Here is a 17,085-nt window from a genome sequence, read left to right as displayed (position 1 = left end):
AGCAGAAAGATCAATTGAAGTTTATTTTGATGTGGAGAGAAAACATTATCAGAGTAACTAGAATGAAAAGATTAAGAATCCTTCACTGCAGCCTATAAAATATTGATGGTGTGCACCCTCCAAGTACTCCAGGTTTTCACTTCCACATGTAACTGATTCTTCAGGAAAAGTGAAGTGGTGAATCTGATATTCTGAGGGTTAAAGAGGATTCACTTTTAAAAATAGATCAACTGTATGAACACTATCCATTTGGAGCTCCTTCTCACAATAACACTGGCACTAAAACTAAGATCGAATCTGTTTGAGGTCTACTACCAGCCGGAAAAAAGAAAATAACTTGGCAATATGAGCCTGGAAAATTTCAGGAAGTGATCTCCACCCTTTCTACATACACACATACAACATACAGAGGCTAAGAGAATAAACAGTACTAGATCAGTACTGGTATTTCTGTAAGTAGGTAGGACTTCATTCAGCAAGGAGCCCTGCACTCACAGTGAGTTGTTGATCCTCGCTGATGCTAATGAACTAGCAACAACAGCTGATATTTCTGTCATACTGAAGGGACAAGACACCATAAACATTCCCAGAATAGTGACACAGCCACAGAGTGCTGGACCCACAAACGGCCTCCGAACTGCATCCCAGCACAGCCTCGGTGATGCCGGGCAGGGGCAGCTCCTCGGCCTGGCCTGAGCAGGGCTCTGGTACCCACTGGTCTTGGGTGGGCTGATCAATGAGCAGATATTATTGGCTAAGCCTAGAAACCTAAGACTGGAAAAATGGAAGATGTGATTATTTTTTTAATTTCAGGTAAGTAAAGCTATTTCATGGCTTAGTTGTACAGAATCTAACCCACCCGGGCTTTAAGTCTTTGCTGTACTGTAAATCCCAAGCGTATTTTTATAAGAAATTCCAAATATAAAGCTTTATATGCATATAGTTATTTCCCAACTCTACTTCTTTGCTGGAAAAAAACCCCAACATTATTTTAATCAATATTTTGTGCTTAAAATGTATTTTTCATCCACAAATAATCTCACAAAATGGGTTATCAAAGCACTTGATGTCCTGCAGGCACAACACATGTTTGGCACAAGTGTCGCTGTGGGGAGGAGAAAGCAGGACCAAGTGTGTTGGCAGTACAGTCATCGCTTGCTGCTTCCATTTCTCTGACCAGTTTGTCTCCCATTTGCTCTAGATAGAGAACCCCAAATACATTCCTTCAAACTGTTTGACAACCACAGCCCAGTGGGTCTGCTAAGAAAGAGCTTCTCTACAATATATTCTCAACCAGGAATCTGTATGTAACTTGTTATAACATTAATTATTGGAGAGTAGCCTTCTAGCATTTGTGTCATTAACAGTCTGTAAATAATTCCATTAACATACCCTTTCCTCTTGTCCAGAGTTTTCAACTTATCTTTTAAAAATGGAACCAGATCAAAATTCGATTTTGAAAAAATGTCATCTAATGAGGCCTCATTTTCAAAATATTTTTTTAAATGGCAAATGACTTTGATTTAAACAATGTTTCATATGAAGTTAGTATGCAGTATGTGCTTTCTATTTCTTGACATTTGATAGCCATTCACTAGAATTCTACAGCAGACTATTCTAATAATTTTTTAATGCTTATAGCATTAAAGTAGTAATCATATAATAATAAAATTTTTATCCCAACCAGTGTCATATTGGGCTGCTTTAGTCACTATTAGATGATTGTTGACTGAGATCGCCTCTTCTATCTTATAAACAGATGTTTCATTACATGTTTCAATTCAGAATAAGAAATACAATATATGATGCCCAGTTTAAATGAGGATGAAAATAAAGGCAGTGAATCGAGGACAGAGTACTGATCAAAATATGGATACTTTACTCTCAAAAAACCCCTCAAACCAACCAAAGTTCTAGAGCATTAATTCATAGGGGATAAACCTTGCTCCAGGAGCCATGCAAGAGCTTGCAACTCCTGCATCAATGCCTCATGTTGCATTTGGGCAGTTATTCCATACAGCCCAACACAGAAGGGCACCGTCTGGTGATTCACCAAATCCTTCCTGAAACATGAAAGCTTCTCTTTAACGTCACCTATGCAGGTATTGATTAGGTTTCCAGATCCTTTAGTTTATAAGATTAGATATAAAATATGCCATAAGGATAACAAAATCGTATATCCACTTAATAAATCAACATTACATGAGCAGATAAGATTAAATATATATAAACCATCCACTAGTGACCCTGGTTGTAATATCCTGTTTGATGACTTCTTTCCTATGCCATTTCTCTGCTTAGAATGCCAAGTCTCAGATTTCATGGACCCTATCTGCCCTTTAAAAAGTTCTGGTTCAAATTGTTCCATAAACTCTGCTTCTACCACAATTCCCACAAGAAAAAACTCACTGCTTCTTAAAGAGTAGCTTGCTTAACAGCATTTTTTGTGGCTTTCAAACCCATGTTAACATATTGGGCCACTCCAGCCTTCAATGCATTTGTTTGCACAGCCATTCTGTGAAACACATAAATGCTATAATTTCATTTTGTTTAGAAGGAAGGGGAAACATATTTGTATATATTAAGAGACTGAGTGAATTGCTGAGATGTCCAGGAAGTTGGCAGAATACAGGATGTTAGCATGAGGGTCTGATAATCTGATAGCCGTAATCATGAAAAGAATCCTCGGCATTTATATGAGCAGCTAATATGTTTTCTCTTATATAAAGCATTTGGCATTTAATGAGCTCACAATAATCTGCAAACGTGCAGAAACATCACATCTCTGTTTCCATCATATAAAGCACAGAAAGATTGCTCTAAATGAGAAGCTGAGGTATGGAATAACTGAGTAAACAAAGCAACAGCAAGAACATAAATCTGGATGGATACAAAGCACTTACTCCCCAGTGAAAACAATGAGAAATGTTAAGCAATTAGTCTGTGGTAAATGCAGGAACAACTCTGAAAGGTCAAAATTAAACCTGAAATCACCAGCACTTGTAAACATCTACCTGTCAGTGTGTTCAGAGACATTCTCCCTTACCCTGAGGAAAGGAAATGTCTTCAGAACTAGCATAACTGTGTAATAATTTAAGATAGACATTAAACATTTTAATTGAGAGCACAGACTGGGTAACTTGCTCTACTGTAGAACATTAACATCCTGAGATATAGCTAGCCATTGAAGTTACAATGACTTAGTTAAAATAATTTAATTACTCCTTAAAAATGTAAACAGCTTGAAAACACGGTTAAAAATGCAATTAAGAGTGTTTTCCAAATTGCATCTTCAAATTTCCTAACTGCCCTTCATTGCAAAGCTATTTTTTTCTCAAAACAGCTAGAAAAAGGCTTCAAGTCATCCATTTGTTGGAATAAAAATATTGTGCTACAGATAGATCCATCATGTTAGTTGTTTCTTGAAACTTAAAATATATTTTGTAACTTCAGTGTATGTCAGCTCTCTTTTTAGTATGCGTTTACTGCTGCACTTTCACTAGTTTGAAAGCTGCTTGGGACAGGGGCCAGGACCTCCCTTTGCTTTGCAGCTCCTAGAACACAGGAGGAAATAAATGAGCTGCTCCGTTTACTATAGTGGTAGCTTGCATGGGACTCCAGCAAGCGTGCATGTGGAGCTGGGAGGTGAGGAGGATGCAGATTTGTAATTCTGTTTCAATATCAGCTAGTAAAAGTTTATATAGCATCAGGCTCAAAAGCATGAAATGTTTGCTAGGAGCCTGTTAACAGAAGGAGAACATAAACCAAATGCTCAAGAAGCACATCTGATGGCAGCAACATTTATTGGTGGGAACGCTACAGGATACACATCTTAAAAATAAGATTTTAATATTTCCTTTTTTTTTTTTTTCCCACCTAGTTTAAGATCAAAAGCGGTAGGAGTGTTATTTTCTTTCTATGATGATGTGCATCTCCTGTCTCCTTATCTCCTCAGGGGCACAATTACATACCCAACAAAATAAGCAGCAAACCCAGGTCACCAAGAAAATCAAATAAAACTCCAGTACAATTACAGCAGGCTGACTGCGCTACCTATTACAGTCATTATGTGGCTGGATAACCACAAGATTCAGAATGCTACCTGGAGGAAGAATAGCCGTAACAGTCCCTTTTGAATGATCTATGGAACTGCAAAAATAATAATAGTGGCAACTCAGTTTTCATCTGAGCGCAGCATCAGAAAGCAGGTGCTTGGAAGAGAAACAATTCCAGAGGCATCTCCTCAAGATCCAGCTTTGTTGATGGGAAGTCCAAGAGCTCTGGCACACCTGAACTGGCACAATAAATACTGCCCAGGTGACGTCAAGGAAAAACACACCTGAGGGTCCATTTGCAAGGAATGGTGATAGTTTGTACAGGACAGAGTAGGAAAATGTAAGAAGAAATAAATGGAAGGATGGTTTTAAAAGAAAGGTTGAAGAAGTAATCAAGCAATAATTAAGTGAAGTTCTGGGATGGTAATTGCTCTTCCTCTAGGCTAATTTGTATGATAGGAATATGGCAAGATGATTACATTAGTGCAGTTAAGGTCAATTCTTTTAATAGCTTAAAAAGTTAACTTTATTTTTAAATTAAAAATAAAAACCCATGACAACAAAACCACCACCACCAAAAAAACACTCAACCAAAACAACTAAATGAATTCCAAACAAAAAGCCCCACAAAAATGATGGGCACTATTTTTAAAGGGTAGACTTTTTCAATGTAGCTCTTTGAAGTCTCTTTCTGCAGGTATCTTTCCTAATCAGTAAATGTCAACACTATGGACCACCTCATAACTTTATCTGACTTTAATTTAAAGTCCACTTGGAAAGCAACTCTTCCCTTGCAAGTTCCCATGCGCTGCTCCCATTTTACATGAATACAAAACGTGAAAGGAGTAGCAAATTAATTACTTTAAGGACCCATATATGTTGTTTAAGTTACTTGAAAAACTTGTGTATTTTCACATCTTTTAAATTGTATTTCTTTTAGTAGCAATGGAGGAAGATGAAGTGAGAATGGCTTGGAGAAGGACACAGAAGCTTGTTCAAATATACCTGTCACTGAACCCTGCCCTTGTCCTACAGGAGGGCGATGAGAAGTGTAAGCTGGTGATTAAACCCACTTTAATAAGATGCAGCGTGTTGTGCTTGCAGTGACTGGGCATCCTAACTTCTGTGTTTGACCCAGGCTGGTGTTGAATAGTTTCATTGCTCCTGAGTGAGATGACACACTGAACTGCCTTGGCCAAGGGAATTATTAATCTTTGTTCCTCTAAGACCCACTGTTGTTGCCATAGTGTCTCCTAAAACTAGGTTACTCTGAAAAATGAAAATAAATTATACCATTTTACACTTTAAGCACTAAAGAGTCAGATCTTGATCTCAAAACTCTACAAACCTGGCACAGCTCAAAGGGGTTATGTTAACGCTTTGGTAACTTTAGCAGAGTTGTAATAAATTCCAGAGCAACTCCAGTGAAGTATACCAAATTTATTCAGCTTTAAATGAGGCCTCATTTCAAATAGGTGCATAAGCATTGCCTAACTTTAAACCCATGAACAGAGCCTCTAAAATCTGCTAGGCTTATGGCAGTGAAAGGAAGCCAAACAGTATCGAGTTGCCACTATGTGGACTTTATTGCTTGCTCTTAAGATACTATGGGCTAACTAGAGTCTTGGTATAATACCAGAAATTCCTATGGCACTTCAGATCTTGTGGGTTTAAAGTCTCATCACCATTTCCACTCACAAGAATTAAAACTTATCTTTACCTTTTCTGTAACTGCTGTCATGAATGCTTAGTAACTCCAAGGGCTTACATGTGCAGAATCCTTATTCCAGAAACTCTGCCTTTGCAAAACACGCTTTTTGTAACCAGGAAGCATAGTTAAAAGTTCCTGTTTTGGATTGTGCTTTAATAGACAATTTACATCCAAAGATTATTGAAAATGTTTTATTTTACTGTACAGCAACAAAATCCGATCTTTTCTGTCAAAGCCCTTCAAAATTGTACAAGCCTAGTTAGTAACACTGACAGAACTAAAATTTGCAGATACAAGACAGAGAATCTCTTGGCAGAAGATAAATAATTCATTTTCTTACAACAGAAGAACTAGAATCATCATCATATACACATGAGCAACACAATTCAAAGTAGGTGTTCTCTCAGGATGCCCACAAACCACTCCCTTCTTGGGAGGTAAAAGGAAAGAGCATTTAAGTGATAAAGACTACATATTTGCCAGGGAGATCACTGAGTGACTGGGTGGAGGCAGTAGCCAGAGTGGGATTGTCAACTTCTATCCATTGAAACCAAATCGGCTCCTGGAAAATGTTGTTCTAACAGGCTATATGGGCAGCCCAATGCCTGGCTGGCTACCAGGCCACCTAGGAGAATTTGGTGTCAGCAACAGCACCAGGGAAGACAGAATAAACACTGAGAATAAGAAAAACAAAACAAAACAAAAAATCCCCCCAAACCAACAACAACTCGAGGAAACTTAATAAATCCCAATCCTCTTTAATGAATAAAATGCACACCAAGTCTGATTTAAATTAAAACATAGTTTCTTTGTTGAATTCCACATCATTGCTGAAAATAGATTTCTTTCCCCTCCTAGTCCCAGCTCTGTCACAGCAGGGTAATGTCAAGTAAAGGTCTAGCTGAGAAAATACACCAAAACACAAAGGAACTTATCCTCTAGCTTTTCCTGCTATTATTAACGGTTTATAATAGAACCCAAACCAAAACTCAGCCACTCTCATTTGTAGTTTTTACCTCCTAATAAAAACTGAGCTACTTTTTTTCACTTCTTTCTTCATTATAATTTTACGTTGGTGGCACAGTAATTTAAAAACAGTTTTTTGAAGAAGGGAATCATACCTCATGTTTAAAAGAGAAGCGCCATCTTTGGCTCCTGTGACATTATTTTTAATTTCACAGACATCTATATCTGACTCTAAAAACTCAGATCTTGTTCCAGCTAAAATCCACAGCAAAGTTTCAACTGCCTTCAGCAAACACAGATCAAAGACCCCATGTTTGTAAAGTCAATAGGCAGGGGCTAGTTATGCATCAGCAGAATTTGAGCCTCTGGACACGTACTTGAACACAATGTTCTATTTCCCATTTAGCAGCTTCTGAACACATGTAGTTCATATGACAGCATCTTACAAGTTGAATAGGTTAATGCAGATACCTGCTCTCCTAATGTACAGATACAGCTCTGTTAGTGCAGTTCAGTAGCAGTAGAAGGAAGCAGCAACTTACTCGGTTCACTCTGGTTAAGCATGACAAATTATGCAAGAGTTGTGAGAAATAAGCAAAAAGCAGCAGGACTTCATATCAAAAGTAGGCTGGAATTCAAGTGATTTGGTTCAATGCCCAGCACTGCAGTTCAGCAAATGACTCAACTTCAATGCCTTCATTCTCACTTCTAAAATGACATTAACCACACTTACAGTCAAAACAAGCAAGGCTGACAAATAAAGTGTTTGGAGTGAAAGCTGCCTTTAAGTTTTTGCAGCCTCTACCAATATGTGGCTCCACATTTAGCTGGGTGTTCTAGGAACCTTTTCCAGTACAGGAACGTACTGAAATATCATAAACAACATCATGGCAGCTGTACAAAATTGAGCAGGCAATCCATTGAAAGGCAGGGCTTTAAAATCAGGTGCAAGACACTCCAAATTCACTGTGGGATAAATGTCTTATTGCTGATCATATAGCTATAAATCCTGAAATAGCCTAGCTTGACCTGTCCGTGTGAAGATGACTGATTCATCTTCAGAAAATTATATAACCAGCCAAGCAAGTTCTTCTGTACTTAATTCAGCTTAGATGGTCAGTAATATGTCACTTTGTTCACATTGACTTGAGATCTAAACAGTGTATCCCACTATCACCAACCAAGCAATGTGAGGTTTCTTCTTGTTTGTTTCTTTTAAAGTAAGGGTGGAACTGAGTGAACGAAGCTACACCCATTAACACAGTCTGAGGATTGGACAAGAAAGTTTAATTTTGATACTTCTCCAATCTTTTATCAAGGAAGATCTCTCTTAAAATGCTGCAACAGACAACCTTGCCCGGAGTCAGTCGAAAATTTGTCACCTACATTTTGCCCTTCATTTTCATCACAGCTGCTCCATGTGGTATGTACATACTCAACTGTGCCTAGGTCTCTTTCAAAAGAGAACTAATGCAGTTGCTATTAAGTATGATTTTTTAATCACTCCCTGCTTTTCCTCTCTAATTGTAGTTATTCCAAATACCACCACATAATTAAAGCGGTCTTTTCAAAAGAAAAAAACATGCAGTCCCATTTACCCTTGAAGGGAAAAGTAACCTTACAGACCTATCACTATTTTTCTGTATAGTGCAACTAAATTAATGAGGGCAATTAAATGCAGAGCCAATTACAACATTTAAAAAATTTCCTTTATTCCCTTGTCTACATTCAACCAAAAAGAGAAGCCCCCATGAAATCAGATTCTAGGTGTTTTTATTAGCTTCCTGGACATTATGTGAAAGTTTCACCTCTGCACAACTTCTCATTTTAACAACAAAAATCTAACCCCTGTATTTTTTTAAAAAATCCACTAGTTTGCCAAAAGTTCTTTGCAGTGGGGACAGCCTTGCAAAGTGCAGCTTTTACTAGTGAACACATCGCAATAAATTATACAATTACTGAGACATGTGGATCCACCAACACAGAAGAGTGTCAGAAAAGTCCTCGATATGCAAAAATACAGGCACATAGTCTTATTCAGACTCCTCACTGCTTCTAGCACCCACAGATATCCTACAAACCCATCTGGAAACAGGACTGTAGGAGTTTGTCCAGACAAGACAGTCCCAGCAGCAGGATCCTTGTTCGTCAACAGCTTCTACAGTGGAAATCACTACAGAATAACAACTCCCCTAGCTACCCTCTTCTTAGCAGCTTCTATTTTAAAAGTATGCAAAAACACTTGTGAAAGGGCTCCAAAGTTAGCAGCATGATCAAATGAAAGCATCCTAAACGTGTCCCATGGCAATGGCCTGAGAACCCACAAGGCTCAATGTTTCTGGTAGAACTCTCAGAAGTTGATGGTTGCTGATTCAGGCTGTAGTTTGCAGTAGCTCTTCCATTCCCCAGCTCCCCCCAAGAACTTTCACATTACTGTAGATCTATACAATAGTCATAAATACTCTTGCCTGCTCCCAGAAATGCCACCCTCCCATGGGCAACAAGTCTGCTCACTTCTTGCCGTGATGAGGTGTGCATGGTTTCCCATACAGCTGCTCCAACTTAACTCCTTACCTTTTCACAGGCTTACAAGGCAAAAATCTCCCCATGTCTGCTTTCTGCATATGGCTATTATGTACTGGTACAGTCCTTCACATCTATAAACATATTTTGGTGGTTTGAAACTGACATGCATTTGTAGAAGAGAATATGATGTGTTCTGGTTCCATCCACCCTTACTCAATGTAAAGAAAAGAGCTGATCCAGTAATGAGTGAGATGCAGGATTTAGTCATGTCTCTCCCTTCGGAACAGCATGTTCAACTCAGGTCTCTGGCAGAGCTGGCTGGGTGTAGCTGGGCCTTTGGAGAGCAGGACTTGCCCATTTCCTCTGGGCGCTGGCTGAGGTCACACAACCCCAACCTGCTCCTTCACTAAATGCTGTCAGCTAGGATGCAAGTTCCCTAAAAAGGAGTGGGAATACATGTACCTCTCTTACCCTGGGAAAGAATTTCTTTCAATTTAACATTGCTTTCCTTTGGTAAAGTTCCCATTCATCAAATGTATCTCACTTATCTTCCATTTTCTTGATTAAATATTTTACTTGATAATATTTGGCAAGTGCCTCTTTAAAAACATTCCAAGGAAGAGAACAATAGACAGACAAATGAAGAAGTAATGTTTCTTCCTTAATGCCTGGATTGTTACTAATGTTCCCAGAATATTGTTTTTAAGGAAATTAAAAAAAAAAAAAAAAGAAAAAAGAAAAAAGAAAAAAATCTTCACATTTAACTGTTGTATTCTTTAAATGTTGAACTTCTTTTAGAGCAAGATTCAAAACTGCATGTGGATGGAGAAGCTATAAATAACTACATTTGTGCATGTTCCTTCTGTACAAGGCTCAGAAAATGTGCTCTGCATCAGCATAGCAAGATGCTGCTGTGCTCCGCATGAGGTTTCTCAGGGCTGGCAGGTAGATTATTTCTTTTGCAGTTATGCTGCTGGTGTTGCTGTTTGTGAGTCTTTTCTCCAACATTCAGGAATCACACCTGGCACTTGGCCATAGTGTGATGAATTATCAGTACAACTAATCAGTCCTCTCAGTTTCTTACCAGTGGTTGTACATAGAAATACAGAAATGCTTTCTTATCTAGGGGATACAAAAGATTTTGGTTGTTGTGGTCCATAGCACCAGTTAGAACAGTGATTTCATTCTTTCCAAGGTTTTCCTTCTGCTCCTTCTGAGGCTATTTTGCTTTCTCCAGGTCTGCATTTCTTGTCTCATGTTTGTCCTTTCATATTAGTTTTATAGGGCACAACCACTGGGTCAGTCAGGGCTGGGGCCAGCTCTAGTCTTAGGTCTGGCTGTCCCCAACTGGGTTGTTTGCTTGGACACTAAAAACTCAGGGGAAGAACAAACAAAAACCAACCAACCACCACCAACAAAAAAAAAAATAAAACCAAAACCACAATAAAATAAACCCTGAACACACTTACTAAATGTTTTTTCAGCTCCAGCTGTAACCAGAGCATAACCGTGCTAGTGTAGGCAGATGTATAATAGCATAAAGGTAAGTTGGGAAGGCATCTACCTTGCCTATTTAGTAGGAAAAGAGCAACCTACATGGCTGGCTCCTAATGTCAGTTCTCTGCCTCACTGTCTGGAATTGCTATGACTGCACTAACCTGAGATTGCTCTCCTAATTTAGACAGTACCATCTACATTTTAATGGTATCAACCCACCTAAACTGTTACTAGTTTAAACACGATATTTAAAGGCAGTTAACAATTAGAAAAGACTGATGAAGCAAGGATGAGCTTTACAACAGAGCAGTCTTCAGTGCAAGCTCCACACAGGCACTGCCCACTGTGCTTGAGTTCGCTGCTTCACCACAGAGAAAACTGCTGACCGACCAGGATTTTAAATAAAGCGCTGCTTTAGGTTCCTGTTGGGAATAAAGTATTTAATCATCCTAGTTTAACAAGGCTTACAATCACAACACACAGCAAAGACAGGTTTAGTAAGAGAACAAATCCCAACTGGGACAAATGGGTCTTGGTGCATAGTCTCATCACAGTAACAGAAAATCTCACCAGGATGGCATAACACTGTGGTATCTTAAACACCCTGCCAGGGTCAGGGCCCCTTGGGGCTGAGCATCATGCCAACATCTAGGAAAACATAACCTTTCCTCCACAGGGCTCTGACCTGATTTGAGACTAGAGGCAAAATACAAAAGTGCAAACCGTGTAGGGAAGGAGAAGCAGAACAAGGATGAAAGAAGCATCCTGAATGACAGGAGTGGCTATTCTCCATTTGGGACTTTCCCAGAATCTTGTCTTTTAAATAAATAGCCTGATGTCTCAAACATTTTATCTCGCAGTTTAAGATACCCTCATGTTTCAGGCTGCGTGCAGGGAGACAGGAATGCAGCGCAAGGCTGTGTTTGACCTCCTGGCAGAGCTCCTCTGTCACTGGGTCCTGCCCAGGGATTCACACCTGTACTGCGGCATCTGTCCTGCTGTAGGACCACTGCAGCATCTTTTCTGCTTGCATTGCTTGTCTGTCAATCGCTGCTTGGGCAAACCTGCTGTGCTTCACACATGGTGACCCAGGGCAGAGAAGTCACAGCTCACTACTGCATAAATAATAATAATAAACTAGAATATATGTGCAAGTAGGACCAGACTTATGAAAAGCATTTTCAGCAAGGAACAGCCTTAAGCTGTTCAAGAGAAAAGAAGCCACCTAAAAGACTCCAGGAGTGAGAGTCATGGGAAGAATGAGAGGGGCAGAAGTGGTTTGGGACTTCCTCTGAAAGCACCTTTTCAATGAAAAGTTCAGTTTCCCCCAAACTGAAGTTTTCTGTGAAAAACTGGTTGCTTTCTCATGTTTTCCTCCTAGCTTGGTGGACCCCAGAATATGGCATCTCATCATCCTGAACTTCCTCCTCTTCAGGTTTCCTGACACTTCATTCGCCTTGAAATCCTGAGGAGGTAAGCAAGCAGAAACAATAGCCCAAATACATCTTGATTGTTTCAAGTTACATTTTGCTGGAGGAAGAGGGAAAAAAAAGAAAGTTTCATTTAGTGGTTCCCCTCCCCCTCAACTTTTCCTCCTTATTTGGGAAGGGAACTGTCTCAAGGTCAGAATGTTTTGGATGTTGCTGATGCCAAAAATAAAAGTAATTTTCTCCATCCTTCAGAGCACATCCCATCCAAAAAAGTACAAAAGTCAGGAAAGAAACAAGCAAAGAACTATAAAAACAAAGGGAGGAGAAAGGTAAAACACTAATGGACAGGCCTGAAATACGTTTGTTTTGCATGTTTTCACATTTGAAAGGCATTTTTGTTAAAAGGGAACCATAGAGTAACATAAAAGAAAGTTTATGGCTGTAACAGTATACTGGAGTTTGAGCCAATCAGCTCTGTCTAAAAGTGCCTGAAGGGTCACCCCAACCTAGGCAATAGCTTCCAGAACTGCAATCCAGAGATTACAACTTTAAAAAACAAGCAAGCAGCTTTGTGTGAGAGTTCCCTATGAGGAATATGAAACAAAAGAAGTTGCTTAAAAGTCTCCGCTGAGCTAAAACACTGTGTTTAGTCTTAAATAGTGCACAACCTCTCTTCCAAGGATAGAAATACCAGAACTCATCAGTCAGGTTGGTTAGAAAGAGCAGCTACTGAACTAAGGCACAGCCAAGAGGAGAAGCTAACAGAGCAAAGAGCTGCTGTAAAGCATGGCTGTACAGAGCACAGCTACTAAAAGTTTGTGGTGTGGAGTAAGGTAGAGCTGCTAGAGGGAAGAGAGCTAGGAGTAATGATTTGCATGGAGAGGAGCAGCCAGCAGAAACAGGTCATGGTGTCAGATCATCTCAACCTAAACTGGACCTTGCTACCCAGCAAGACATAATCATCTCAACTCATGAGTGCAATTAATTACCCGAGGGGAAGAGTAACCAACTGGCTGAGCAGCTGCTCTGTGGAGGAAAACACAGTGAAACTGTTATACTTCAGGAACTAGCTATCATTATGCTCTTTGTTGTCTGGCTAGTTTTTTTCCCTACTTCAATGAAAATACCTTTTGTTGGCCATCACTCAAAAGCAATATGAAAGAGGACTGATCACTCTGAGTGACAGGCAGGATCATGAAAAAGCTGTGAGGCCATATGAGGAGATAATTGGGAGGAAAGATCACGGGAAACAAATGGAGTAGAAAAGAATGACTATTTCAGATTCTTAAACCAATGCCTAAAATAGCATATTTGTTTTGTAGCATAGCAGAACCTTATTTCATTTTTAGATAGTCCCAATAAATCCTATAAGACCTTTTCATAAGGGGTAAAACTGGAGTAGCACTGACTTTGAGGGTTTAGAGCAGGGATTTGTGAATCAGACATCCTGACATGAAGACTTCTAGTCATAAAGTTTTCAGTGACCTTTGGCAAGTCACTCAACATCAACCTTTTAGAAAACCCATAAACCTGAGATGAAAGAAACAACAATAACAAGAAGCACTACTGTTATTGTTACTTCTTAAAGTTACAGGGGAGAAAGCCTTCTGGCATTCCAGCCTACATTTATTCAAAGATGTTATTTTTCTCCATGTCCTTGGTGACAATTACTCATACTAGCAAACGCTTTCAAAAATTATACATATTTCTGGAGAAAATTCTACTTCATTTCTCTTCCTTCACTATTGCAGCCCTACTATTTTTGTAGGCCTAATCAGTAACAGACAATCCTGATTCTTTCTTCTCCTTTGCCATGACAATGAGAGCCAACGATGCCTTTCAGAAACAATAAATTACATGTCATATTTTCAGGGATGCTGGCACAGAAATAGACAATGAGGATATGCTATATAAGGAGGACGATTCTGCTAAAGCATCACAGCAAATTTTAGCAGTTTGCCTGGGACTGACTTCCTTGCAGTTTGCTGTGAAGAAATCCTGGGCTAGAAAGGCACTAATGAGCCTGGTATGATGGTTAGAGGTGCTCTGCACCATGCAGGACTGGGCTCTTGCATCCTTATCCATCTCATCAAACATTAGGTAATAAACGGAAGGTCTGATCTGAGGACCCTACCTTATCATTATTTCCCTGACAGTCAACAGTAAGAAAGGGAAGTATCCAGGGTATAATTCAGATCTTAAGACAGACTGAGTCACTCTCTGAAGATGTCAGTGTGTCTCTGTTGACTATAAAAGGAGACTGTGCATTAGGATCATGACTTGGATGATTCAGTTACACTCCTAAACACAGGCAGGATAAATCTAGACCATGGGTAGATGCATCTACCTACAGAGAATTAGCTGTGCCTTTATATCACCTCCATTTTTTCATACTATGACTTAAGTCCTCTTCATCCACTATACAATAGATCCAAAACATCAGTGAGTAGGATGCTGGACGGATTTCAGAAGGCTCTCAGTAAGAATCTAAACATTTGCAGTTCAGGAAACAGCAAAACAGACCATTTGAAAGGACTAGGTCTTGAAGGACAGACTGCTCTAAACAAGAAAAACACTTTTGGGGGCACAAAAGAGTTTTTTTTCCCCAGTTCCTCTTCTCACTTCAATAGGTTCAGAGATCAAGCTGTCTGGTTCAGATGTCTTCAGATCCTATTTCCCAAGACAGCTGTGGAGCTCATCACAGTGTTCTTGCACTGCTCATACATCAATGCTAAGTAAACTTCAGTTGGTAACTGAAGCCAGCCCCTGAAGTTTGATATCCCTAATACTACTGCTCTGTGTCTAAATTAAAAAGTGATCATTATTATTTTTTAATCAGTGACTCTTGAAAAGCACAAAGAACAATTGTCTGCTGGGCTTAATAACTGTATAGATGAAGAAAGACACAAAGGTTGTCTGCAGATAATTTCAAGTTATACTTTAAATCAAATTATGAAGAGGATGGAGCATTTTTAATCAGCAGCCCTTAAAGAATCTCCAGAATAAATATCATTAAATTAAAATGTAACAATTTAAGTCTATAGTTCTTTGTGAAGAGTTTTGCACAAAAAAAATACAAGATGATACTGATCTGTTTTTAAAAAGTGCTGTCAGAAGTTTAGAACAGAGTTCTCAAATAAGTTTGAAGTATTTAAAGCAATTAACTTAGGCTGATAGCCTGAGACATCTCTGAGGTGTCCCTATGCCACACCTTGATCACTGGTTACAGGGTGCAAATGTGACAGCCTGGACAGAAACACAGACCCTTGCTCTGTACCAACAGCCATTGTCTGAACATACTCAAATATCACTGTACCACGTATTTGCACTCCCCACTTGTGAAGCTATGCTGTGGCCATTAGGAGGACAGATTTTTGTGCCAGAATCACTGCTGAAGAGGAAAAATACATGTTATTTCTTTCAGCTGTGTTCTTTTACCAAGAACCCTGTCCTGTTTAGTTTGGACAACCATGAACATACTGTCCATAAATGCTCCATGTCTTTGCAAGCTAAAGGAACTAGAGAAAGATCCGTATGAAATCACCAGAAACTGAAAAAATATGTGGGCAATATTCTCCTTCCTAGCACAGCTGCTCATGTGGCAAAACCAACACAACCTGATCATTGAGCAGTAGAGATTATATAGCTGTGCAGGGTCCTTTTATTCTCCTGCTCTGTCTGCCAACCCAAGATTTTAGACACACAGAGTCAGTAGAAATCCTCTGAAAGTCCTGCATAATCCCACGCCTCTGTGGGTTCAAATTAAGGAATTACAGTCCTTTTTTAACAGTTCAAAATAAGCAACTAAGTCACTCAGCAACCCTCGTGTTATTTAAGTGGTCATGCAATCATTAATTCTTTTCATAGTATTTGCAGGATACTAATCAGCACAAATATACTACCACTTTACTTTCAAACCAGTGTCAGTGCTGGATTCGTTGTTAGTTCTCTTCAGAAGGTGAGTGGGGCCACAATTCTCTTCATTGCACTGATAGTGCCTGAAAATGTGCCAGCTCCTTTGGCAGAAACAAAAGGAATGGCATGAAAATCGCTCTAAAGAAGCTGTTGCCAAGATGCTTTTATTGCATGGTCTGTGACCAAGAGTGCATGGTAACAAGCAAACAAAAAATCCTTCTACTATAAAGGTACCATCATTTACTGCCTAAATAATAAAGCAGACAAGTAGTAAGTAAGAGGATGTTATGGAGATAATGTGGGTTTGGAAACACATGCACATCTTATTAACTTAGTGTTTTAGAGCCATGTAGGTAAAACTTGTATGGTCAATACAGAGAAGTTGTATGATCAATAAGAAATGTGAGGTGAGATATTTATATCAGGTAATAAACTACACGTGGACTCCACAGCCTCAACAATTGCTAGAAGGACAGGGTTAGTGAAAACAGAAGTACTTGCCTCTCGGTCACAGATAAAGAATGTTGTTTTCTATCCTGTGACATCCCATTGGGAGAACGTTGTCAAGTAGTTTCACCAGTATTGGCTCCTAAGTTTCTTTTTCATTGATTTTTGGGGACACGATAAACATAATTAGAGCTTCTCACTATTAAGTAATACTGTAATCTTGTAGCTGGTAAGGTCACATATACCTTCTAAGTTCAGAGAAAGTACCGCAGTAATACCTCGAAAATGTAAACATGTAAACATTAATTGCATCTCATTACTTGATAAAGTTATCAAAGGGACTGTGAAAATTCTCTAGGATGCTTTGAATTGTAATCTTTTCATTTCTAATCTGTCAGTGGTAAGTATTTACAGGCTAAATCTGCCTAGATGGTGCACAGAGCATGTGATGCATTTTTCCAGGGTGCTGTGGCTGAAGTTATAAGGTAGTAATGGTATTATTGTAAACAAAAAAATAAAAGGACTTATATAGTCTGAT

General features: G+C 39.2%; 1 protein-coding gene across 4 annotated transcripts in view; it reads right to left on the bottom strand.

Moving 5' to 3' along the window:
- Positions 1-17,085, bottom strand: part of KALRN (kalirin RhoGEF kinase) — a gene marked incomplete at both ends in the record, with an annotated part of 504,008 nt that overhangs the window by 234,681 nt on the left and 252,242 nt on the right. The gene's annotated exons all lie outside the window — the stretch shown is intronic.

Source organism: Nesoenas mayeri (assembly GCF_963082525.1).
Source record: "Nesoenas mayeri genome assembly, chromosome: 6".
NCBI classification, from domain to species: Eukaryota; Metazoa; Chordata; class Aves; order Columbiformes; family Columbidae; genus Nesoenas; species Nesoenas mayeri.
The sequence above is the reverse complement of the archived record's forward strand: the minus strand, read 5'-3'. Positions and strand labels throughout refer to the sequence as shown.